Source organism: Petaurus breviceps, unplaced genomic scaffold (genome assembly GCF_028583685.1).
Source record: "Petaurus breviceps papuanus isolate PSGF00001 unplaced genomic scaffold, PetGlider_PUasm1.0 213, whole genome shotgun sequence".
Taxonomy (NCBI): Eukaryota; Metazoa; Chordata; class Mammalia; order Diprotodontia; family Petauridae; genus Petaurus; species Petaurus breviceps.
Window position 1 is genome coordinate 11,550,321 of NW_027185860.1, and position 12,036 is coordinate 11,562,356.

Below are 12,036 nucleotides of genomic sequence, written 5' to 3' on the forward strand. Positions count from 1 at the left end.
TTGTAAAGAAGAATTAGAACCAATGGGAGAAACCACAAGAAAGAAGAAACACAATACTATTTTTTCCAGTTACATGTGAAGATAGTTTTCACCATTCAATTTTAGAAGATTTTGAGTTTCAAATTTTCCCTCTTCCCTGCCCCCACTTCAAGATGTCATGCTATCTGATATAGGCTATACATGTCCAATCATATTAAATATATTTCCACATTAGTCATGTTGTGAAAGAAAAATCAGAATAAAAGAGAAAAACCACGAGAAAGAAAAAAATGAAAATAGTATGCTTAGATCTACATTCAGACTTCATAGTTCTTTCTCTGGATATGGATAGCATTTTACATCATGAATCTTTTGGAATTATCTTAGCTTTAAAGTAAGGTTTTGGACTAAATGGCCTCTAAGGTCTCTAATAGCTCTAAATCTAAAATCCTATGAATACTTGCTCCTATGCTGTGCATATGGCTTCACATAGAGTTGCTTAAGTCCCGAGTCTCCAAAAATGATGTGAGAAATAATATTTAGTTTATGGATTTGTATATCAACATTAACTATTCAAGAGGCTATGTAGCATCATGAAGAGAATGTTCACCTTGGAGTTAAAAAGACAAACCCCACCTCTGATGAGCTTGCTTGGTATGTGACTCTGGGCAAGTCATTTAGTAGACAACATGACTAAATTAAAGAGAAAAGCTTGTTTGTACTGTTTTTTTCTATGTTACTGCTTTAAGTATTCAGTTTTCTATGTAACTGATCACTCACCAAAGGGACATGCTGGGAAGGGTATGTGTCTGCAATCTAGCATGACTTTCAGATTAAATGTGTAATATTAATGAAAACTGAAAGGAAAAGCTTGGATTAGATCAGAGACAAAGTAGGCACACAATCTAAGGCTATGTCTAAAATATATGCCAACATTTCTATAGAGGTTTTTGAAATATTGAACTCCCTGAAGCTTATTGGTACCCCTCTTACCAATTCTTCATAGTGATTTCAGACTTATAATGCTGCGGACTGCTATTCATTCTTTTTTCTTTCAGGAATCCTTGATCTATTGGGGGCATATTTATCCCTCTCTTTATCCCTGACCTTTCTCCACTTTCCCCCTCTATCGTCATATTAACATAAACCTGCCTACTGCCTGATGATTTTATTATTTATCTTCTTATTACCACTGAAATTCATTTTTGTCAGCAACTTGGCTTTTCATGGACAGCACCCAATTTATTTTGGCCTTGGCATCTAAAATTCTGTTCTCCTTTTTTATAGGAGTGCCCACCTTTCTATTAAGAAAAAAGCATCTATCATATTCAGGTACCAAAGCAGGAAAAAATGAAAGATACATTTTGGTTATGCTACCATGTCATCCAAAAAAAAAAAGCCCCAGTTATATGGGATATGCTGAACTGAAAGAACTCTAAACTCGTAACCTCATAGGGAGAATATGTAAGTAGTTTTTAAGTGATAACAGAACACCTAAAACAGAAGTTATTCATTTATGTAATACAAATAAAAGGAGGGTGAAGTTTATCCTTTCTGAAAGACTTATCTAGGGCAGGTAGGTGGCACAGTGTATAGAGTTCTTGGCCTGCAATCAGGAAGACCTGAGTTCAATTTTGACCTCAGACTCTTATTAGCTGTGTGATCCTGGCAAGTCATTCAACCCTGTTTGCTTCAGTTTCCTCATCTGTAAAATAAGTTGGAGAAGGAAATGGTAAAACCAATTTAGTATCTTTGTCAAGAACCACCACCCCCCCAAAGGGGTCATGACAATTTGGAAATGATTGAAAATGACTCAACACAACAAAGGCTTATCTATGCTAGGTGTATTAGGAGTATATAAATCATGGTTCACAGTTAATCATTGTTCTGTTTGGAAAGCTAGCATTTGTATAAACAACAAAGTACATTTCCCTTTTCTATGGGAAATTCAAAAGGAATACATGTCCACTCACCCCTCCATATCTTAACTCATCCTGAAAGAGGGAAAATGTCTTCTGTCTCTTTAGGGAGATCAAAATCTTTTTTCTAAGTTTCTATCAGCACTGGCATTAACCACACAAACAAATGTGTAGGAGGAGGTAAACAAGATACGTGAGCACCAGTTACTTATAGAAAGCAACTAGGAGAGACAGATACAAGATCTCTGTGTCTCTCCCTTGACTGAGTAGGAAACAGGGTGGGGCTAGTGACAAGCATCCCACAGTTCTGCCGTGTTTTAGGGGGACTTCCCTTAGCAGGTGGCAAGAAGCAGAGAACCCAGTCAGCCTCAGCAATTCAACCTTACCAAAATCCCAGCCTTCCTAATAATGTCTAACCATTCTATTAGTTTCCAGCCCCAATATTCTACAGATATAGTCTCAGAGGAAATAGGAGAGGAATGGTGTGGAGACAGCATCCAGAGAATAAATACATTTGTTTGACTATACCCACAACCTTTTATTTTTTCCATTGTGGTATGTGAGATAGAATTCTTTTCTCTTTTCTCTTTCTCACTGAAAGTGAGTCTTAATGAAAAGCTCACGACATCAAAATAACTGGTGAATTCTAGGACAGAATCTATTTGGCCATTTCTCAATCTTCAAATCTCCACAGCAATACTCACCAGTTAGCAACCAGGACCCAGAGAATTATGCAAAATGGTTCACTCTGGCCCCTCTCTCTCAGGATCAGGCTTGTTATATTTCTGAACCCCATTCAGGTTTCTCAGATACCCTAATGGGATTAGATTGTCTCTCTTCTCTGCAATAGGTTCAGCTTTCACCAGCTATGTTCCTTCTTTTTTAGGAGCCTAGTGGCAAGTACTCCAATTCCCTGAATATTGGACTAGCTTTTACAAAGGGGTATTTATCTCAGAGGTATAGCAAATTTATAGCAAAGGTATAGTAAAGATCATAATTTCTGCTATACCAGCTTTTGTCTTGAGCATAGAGGGTTTGGGTGGAACTAGACTTATAATTTATCATAGTTCAATAGTTCATATATAGCATCAGTGCCCCTAAATTTTAGTTCAAAGCAAGCAGTGTAGGCTTCACTGGACTGGTGTTCTTGCCCTATGCCTCTCAGGTTTGGCTGCAATGTGTCACCTGGATTTCTTTATTCCTGGATCTTTATGGCACCCAGGTCAGATTGGAGATGCCATCCTTTGTACCTAGCATAAAAAATAACAAACAAAAGAGCAGAGACCCAGGCCCACTTCTCTAAATTACATGTCTTATGGAAGAGCAGAAAGAGAAGGTCACCCTCAGGGCACCTTTCCCTATTGTATGGTGAGAAAGAAGGAACCCACTCTAAGACATTGTTTGTCCTTCATTTTTGACATAACAGGGTGGAGTCTTGACTTGTGCATGAATTGGATTTAAGTGACACAGAGTTGAACCAAGTCATCAGTCTCACTCTCTCTGCCAGAACCAAGTCCTTGTCCAAGGCAAGAAAAAAGTTAAGATGACTGGTAATGGTCATGGATGACCTTGTAGTCTTCAATGTCTGACCAAGCCCTAGAGGTTCCACAGTGCCTGCTTTACCTGCCTTCATGGTCACTGGAACAAATTGTTCTCATCCACCATTCTGAAGAGGAAAGTCTTCACCCACTTAGAGTAGACATCCCACTAACTCACTGACAGATTTAAGACGTATCAGTTACCTTCAACCTCCCTTAGCCCATCTACTGAGTTTTATCAGGATGTGGCCACTGCACATGATACAGCTCCTTGGAGATACAGGTGAGAATGTTCGATGACAGATGAACACCAAAGGTGGATGAGCAGCCCTGAAAAGGGTTTCCTACCAGAGAGAGGTGCTAGCCCTTCCTGAACACCCTCCACCTTCAGATATGGACGTAGCAAAAACCCTTTCTATTGCTTACTCAAAACATTCTAAAAATGTTGACAATTCTGGCTATGCATTCAGTGGAAAAAATGCTGTTCTTGATCACATCATAAACCTGTGAAGAATGTCCATGTTTGTTTCTGTACTACTATATCTCCAAACCAGTCAGTCACCTACTGTCTTCTGGGTGCTTGATGCTATATTAGGTGTCCTAGGCATATGACCAAACCCTCATTATGCTCATAAAGCCTTTATTATTACATAATCAATTATAGTACTATACTTGGATATTTATAGTATCATGAAAGAAAAAGTCTTTTAATTAAGTTAATTTGAAAGTTGTTTTAAAAGTTAATTATCTTAAAGTTTTCTCTATATTTTTATATTCTTTTTATACATTTTATATATATTTTTAAATTTATATATTTATGTATTTTATATATTTTTCTATATTCTTTAATAGTTTTCTCTATATTCCTCTAATTTCTTGTATTTTAGTTTTTTTTTTTTAATTCTTATCCTCTGTACAATGAAACATTTTATACTGAGGCTCAACATTGACCCTCTAGGAGATAGCATGGAACTGTTCATTTCATTAGTCAATGTACCCAGCTCACACTTGATTATTTTTCCAATTAAAAAGATTTAAAAAGAATTAGCTTAGTTACACTAATGGTTAGACAAGGTTGCAGCTAGTCCCTGACATGGAGGTGAATGGAAATAAAGGAGCAAGGTGTCTAAAGTTACAGGAACATGGAAAATAAATCTGTCATCATGACAATCTCCCCAAGTGAATGCATTTTAAATGAGATTAATGAACAGTGACCGTTTATTTAAAAACATAAGTGTTCTTTGACATTTCACTATACTGCCTCATAGAGATTGAAAGAATTCATCGGTCACCTCACAAAAAAGATCCCAAAAAGAAAATTCCTAGGAATATTATAGCCAGTTTCTGGAGTTCCCAGATCAAGGAGAAAATATTACAAGCAGCCAGGAAGAAACAATTTGAATATTGTGGAAGTACAATCAGGATAACACAGGATCTGGCAGCTTCTACATTGAGGGATCGAAGGGCTTGGAATATAATACTCCAGAGGTCAAAGGAGCTTGTATAAAAACCAAGAATCACCTACCCAGGAAAACTGAGTATCATGTTCCAAGGGAAAATATGATTATTCAATGAAATAGAGGACTTTCAAGCATTCTTGATGAAAAAAACAGGGTTGAATAGAAAATTTGACATTCAGATACAAGAAGCAAGAAAAGCATGAGAAGGTAAACAGGGAAAAGAAATCATAAGAAATTTATCAAAGTTGAACTATTTACATTACTACATGGAAAAACAATAATTGTAACTTATGAAACTTTTCTCAGTATGAGAATAGTTGAAGGGAATATAAATGTATATACATGTATGCATACATATATATGTCTATATAGGAGTATATATATGCATATAATACATATGTAAGTGTGTGTATATATGTGTACAGGTATACATAGGTAGAGGGAAAAGGACCTGTTGAATAGGAAGGGATCATACTTAAAAGGTGAAATTGAGAGGTGAGAGAGGAATATAATGAGAGGAGATGGGGAGAGACAGAATGACATAAATTATTTCATATAGAAGAGGCAAGGGAAAATTGTTACAATGGAGGGGAAGAACAGGAAGGCAAAAGGGAATGAGTCAACCTTATTCACGTTGAATTTGGCTTAGGGAGGGAATGACATACACACTAAATAGGGTATCTCACCCTACAGGAGAGTAGGGGGAAAGGGGATGGTGGGGGGGATAATGGAACAGAGGGCAGGATGGGGGAGAGGGAAATTGGAAGCACCCACTTTTGAAAAGAAAAAGGATCAAAGTAGAAAATAGAGTAAGTGGGGGGTGGGATAGGATAGAGGGAAATATAGGTAGTCTTCCACAATATATCCACTATGGAAATGTTTTGCATAGCTACTCATGTACAACCTATATTGAATTGCTTATCTTCCCAGCGAAGGTGGGTGACAAAGGAGGAAGGTAAAGAATCTGGAATCCAAAGTTTTAAAATCAAATGTTTAATATATATATATATATACATATTATTATTAATATTTTACATGTAACTGGGAAATAAGATATACAGGCACTGGGGCATAGAGATCCACCGTGCCCTACTAGAAAGTCGAAGGGGAAATGGGGGAAGATATGGGAGAGAGCAGGTTGGGGGAGGGGATATTCAGTGGGAACACTGTTTTGGGATGGGGGGTAGGGAAAATTGGGGAGAAAATTTGTAACTCAAAATCTCGTGGAAATGAATGATGTAAATTTAAAAATAAAAAAGAGAAAAATTAAAAAAAAAGAATTTGGCTTAGGGAGGGAATGACATATACACTAAATAGGGTATCTCACCCTACAGGAGAGTAGCGGGGAGGGGACTGAGAGGGGAGATAATGGAGGGGAAGGCAAGTTGGGGGGCAGGGAAGTTGGAAGCAACAAACACTTTTGAAAAGGGACAGGGTCAAAGTGGAGAATAGAACAAGTGGGGGGTGCGATAGGATGGAGGGAAATATAGTCAGTCTTTCACAATATATCCACTATGGAAATGTTTTGCATAGCTACACATGTACGACCTATACTGAACTGCTTATCTTCCCAGTAAGGCTGGGTGACGACAGAGGAAGGGAAATAATCTGGAATCCAAAGCTTTACAATCCAATGTTTAAAAGTGCCCACATCTTATTTCTTTCTAATTCTTATCTGACACTTCTCTTACCCTTCTCTATTTGCCTTTTTCAATCATGTGACCTAAATAATAAAGTGTTTTTCTTTCTCTTTTTCATCCTCCTGCTCTTCTTTGGCTGCTGCAATCGAGGAGGAAGGGAGAGGGGGAGAGAAAGAGAAAGAAGCATGCCAAGAAAAGTCCAGCTGCAGCCCTTAGAAGCTTCCCTTGCTGGTTGTCTGCATTTTGAACCTTACAGGATGTCAGATTACACATAGACACTCACTTTCACAACACAAAGAGAACCGCAGAACAGATTAACATGATGAACAGACAGGGTGATATAGATAATTATGGGGCAAACCCCAAAGCTTAGAGAGGCTTATCAGAAATCCCCTGCACAAATGAGGTAATTTTTCTTGGTCCTCTAGATCATCTTGAGGCCAGGGACAATGATTTCCTTTCCAAGGTCTTGGAGACCTTGGTTTTTTTTTCCCAGTTCTAACCTAGGGACATATATCAGGGAAGTACCACTGAGTCTGGCTGTGAAGATCTGGTGACCATGAAACTAGAAGAGAAGGGGGATCCTACAGGCACAGTCATGGGGATAGGAAGTCCTCAGGAAACCAAAAAGCACATGCAGTCTTCCCAACTCCCTAGTGCTCTAGAGAATCAAGAGAATTGGGCATATATTTCCAGATAGGGCATCTCCCATGCTTTGGAATGTCTGCCTGGGTCTGAGATAGCCTAGTAACTGTCTGACCCTATTAGAAGCTGAGAGCATCAGGCCCTAAAAGCATCTCCAAATCTTCCTAGATGCTTTGAGAACAATCCAAATTCAGAGCAAGAAAGGGATAGAGAGAGAAGGGAGGCTTACCTACCTTTCAATCTTTCCTGGAGAAGAGCTTGAGGGGGTTAAAAAATTCCCTATAATAGGACCACCAAAACATGTTGCAATGTAGGTGTTACAGGAACCCTGAAATGCAAGGGTACAGAGTGTGGGTTTGCCTTGAAAGAATTTGACCACCCAAGCCTTCTTTAAGTCTGAGTAGCAAGTTTATTATGACACAAGTTCGGGTGGGTGAGATTCCTAATGAGTCTGCACTATTTGTGATGGCAACACAAGAGGGCCAGATTTTAAGATTCTGCACATTTCAATGGGGGTAACGTTGATATTTTATGCAGAAAGGATGTGGGAATATCTGGATGGGATTAAGGAGTAGCAAGTAGCCTGGGTAGGGCCAGGTCCAGACAACTGAAGAAGTGTCCCAAGAGCCAAAGTGAAAGGGCAGTTAAAAGGATAATTGACTGGGACAGGTCAGATGCTTCAAGTGAATGCCAGAGATCTGGGTTCAGGGACTTTGGGGTCCAGGTCCCAAAGACATGGTATTTTCCTTTTAGGAATCCAGATCTGATCCCCATCAGTATGATGAATGCTACATAGGAACTGAAATAAATTGTACACCTAATCTCACACATAACCTGGGGTGGGTGGGTGGGTGGAATAGAGATTATGCCTCTCAGGACTTGGGGAAAGTATTTGTATATTAGTTCTGGCTATACCTTTGAAGAAAAAAAACCCTTTTATAAAATCTAGTCAGATTTTAAGTGGTTAAATGCAATTGGGTGGCTAGTCTTTGGGCCCCTCAAACACAACCAGTAGGAACACAACCAGTGGAACCTTAAACCAATGATGGTGAAGAGAGATCCCCCTAACCAGGGTATCTGAGAACCTTGGAGGGGAGGGCGGGGAGTGGCGAGGAAGGGACCTTCTTAACCAGAGTCTGAGGTGTTTCACTGCTGTTAGCACATTCATAATTCAGTTTGTACAATCCTTTTCTTATCTTAACAAAAAATCTTGATCCATATTTTAAAATTAAAAGATGCTATTATGTGATTCAATTAATCAAAATATAGAGTAATGGGGTTGTTACGCTATTTAAGCAAAGTACATGTGAAAGAGAACACAAATACTCAGGTATATGTGTGTATGTATGTATGTGACTGTGTATTTATCTATCATCTACCATATCTATCTATCTGTCTATCATCTATCTATCTATCTATCTATCCACTCACATACATACATATATATGTCAAAGATTTTTCTCAAATATTTGGTGGGGAAGGGGAGAATTAGTGACAGTGCATCACTGCAGGAGGGGAAATGCATGATTCAAGCAAGTGTGAGATTTCTATATATTTCTTCAATATCTCTGTTATGTACTTTGACACATTACAAAATATGACAACTCATACATTAAATAAAAGAGGACATTATGAGGTTAAATTTACATGCAAAGCCACTCTGAGAAAAATAGTGTACCACCTATACATATCCTTGAATTCACTTTCTAAAGAACTTCTTTATGTAACTCCAGTCTAGGGGAAAACTTTGTCAGCAACTTCTAGTAGACTTGTCCACTTGTGTCCTCTTCTGCCTCAGAATCCCCTGCTGCATTTCTCTCTCCCTATTGACCTGAATATTAGTGGGTACAGCCTCAGAGAACTTCTCAGGAGTGATTAGATACTCCCTTGAGTCTGTGATTTTGGTTCCCCAGGGGTAGCTTTCACCAGTGTCAAGAAACTCAACTGCTAAAATTGTTTTTTTCCTACTTTGAGAATCTGGGATAAAATCTCCTATTTATTAGAGCCACTGAGAAGAAACAGGGTAATGGACTGAGACAGGCACAAAAGTTAAGATGACACATGAGGAAAAGACAGAAAAAAGTACTGCAGGCAGATTTATGAATCTCTCACTGGTTCAGGGGAATAGGATATCCCTCTAGCACTTATGGGTCCAGGTTCAGGACTCATTCAGACTAGATTCAGTCCTAGGGACCAGGGACTCAGTGAAAGAAGTCAGACTCTCATTCCTTTTGACTCATTGGGCCCCTATTTCACAGTTGAATTCTTAGAAAATTTTCTAAAAGCAAAGCTTAGGTATAGTTCTGTCTGCAGTTTCCCCTAAAAGGGATTATTAACAGGGTTCCTTCCAAAAAAGCACACAATATATAATGTTGATTAAGTGTAGGACTGCTATTTACTTATTCTGCCACAAAAGAAAAGCTGAAGACACAAAAGACTCATAACCACATATTGACAATTACTTAATGCACGATTCGATGACCCATAACTCTTATTACACTCTAGTGGGAGGTTGATAATAAAACCATTAAAATATGAAACACTTTATAGGTCTACTGAATACACATATCACCTTCATTTCAGTTCTGTACTGTCAGTACTCACTCAATGTCATTATTCTCTGTCAAACCCAGTTATGGTTTCCACTTATCATTCATCCTCTACTCCCAAAATTTGTTTCAGCATTTACCTATTAGATAAACACCCTGACCAAGGAGCTCCTAACCTCACTAGGTTGCAATAGGGCTAGAAATATTCATCACAGTATGGAGGCCTCCTTACAATAAGCTGCTGAAACTCGATCTTCACTGAAATATTCTGAAATTATCATTATCACTTACAGACTTTAATGTAATAATAATCTGGGTTTTTTATATCATTCTGCCAAGTCAACAAACATTTTTAAGCACCAATAAAGTGTTTTCTGCAGCTTTAAATTTGTGTCCTCATAGTTTCATACCTATAAGTAAGGTCAACATAAGTTGTATTTCTCTTACAGAATTATTATGTTCAAAGGCTACCCTACCACATGTCTAAGAGGTGTCTGTTATAGTCTTCAGTTTGAATTTTTACCAGTCTCATAGTTCTATCTAAGGTAGCACCAAAAATACCTTTTAGATGGCTTCAGTAATCAGCTTCAATATATATTTTTAATATATAATTATATATGTAATATAATATATATGATATGATATAATGTATAATTTAATATATAAATCTATATTTTTTGCAAGCTACTTCCCCTCTCCTTTGCACAGAGGGTCTTCACCCCTGACTCATATTTAGGTTAGGATGAATGATTTTCTGAGCCTGGCTGTAGGCGCAAACATTCCTCTTTGTTGGTTCTTTCAGTTCCCAATATAACCTTCTATGCAAACTGAACATCCATCCATCCAAACAGAAAGTTTGATAAGCCTTAAGGAGGTACAAAAATCTTTGGGTATGGAGAAGCACAAGCACTGAGTTCTCTGTTCCTGTTCCTGTCACTGAAACAAAGCCTTTTTTTCCTTTTTCATATAGAATATATGAGAAAACCATGGGAAACAAGTAAGTTAGATTATTTGACTTTGATTATACATTGTGCAGTGGATTGGAACTCCATCCAGATTGCTTTTCCATCATCCCTGGCATTAATGGTTTTAGTTTAGGGAAATATTTGACGATATTATCTGGTGGAGCAGAGTGTTTACATGTCAAAACATATATGGCTGCCTCAAGTCAAGTAATATCATTTTCCCCTCTAGTAGGGCCGAATGTATGCCTTGCTATTCAGTCCCCATCTTCTCTTCAGATCATTATTTCATAATCCATTTCACACCTGGGCAAATTTAAGTAGCCATGAGACATGATGTGGCTTTTGTGTGAATAGCTATCAATGGATGTTCTCAATCAAGCACTTTCTTTCAATGCGATTAAACACAGACATTTCATAGAAAATAGCCTGTAGAAAAAGAAATTGAGAAAAGAAACCAATTTTGTTAAAAATATTAAAACTATGGGTAAGGCAGGCTAAGCTTTTGTCAGCCCCGTTTCCAGTTTAGCACAATAGGAAAAGACTAGTCACTTAAAAAAGGAAATGCATATGATACCTCAACCTTGTCATATTTCAATCCCCATCTATAAAATGAGGAGATTTTCACTCAAAGTGCTCAGATTAACTAAATTTCTAAGTCAAATTTGGACTCTCTTCCCTCCAATATTTAATCCCACAATGAAGAATGAATTCTACAAATGGCAGCTAGAGTCCATACATGGGGGAATGTAAACCTCAGAATTTGGGTACAAGACTGGAAAGTCTACCCTCTTAAAATCTTACAAGTCCAAAAGAAGAGCTGCAAGGTCCTAGAGAATAAGGCCGGTATCTTCCTTATCTTTGCATCATTTGATACACCCATCAGTGTCTTACATCTGGTCATAAATCAGCAAACATTTGTTTCACATAAAATGATTGAAATGATCATATTTGTATGTGATTACACCGATGTAACATCCTAAGAGATGGTGTGTAACTGTTGCTGGTTTGACACATACAGAATTGACTGCACATGCACTCTGTGGGTACACGTTGAACTCTTGTGGCACTTCAGTAGCAGTAGCAATCCACACTAACTTGGTGTGTATCCTTCCCTAAGGCTCAGAAAAGCAGAGTTATCACTTTAGGAATTTACAATGGGTAAGTGTAATGTTTGATTTGTCCACAAGGTAGCGACATACTCAAGACACCAGCCAGTTTCTTAGGTTCATAGATTTAGTATCATAGATTCAGGGATAGAAAGGACCTTGGAGATGCTCCCTCTTCCCCCTAACCTTGGACCCCTCACCAGTTTCATTTATGAGTAGCTGAGATCCAGAAGAG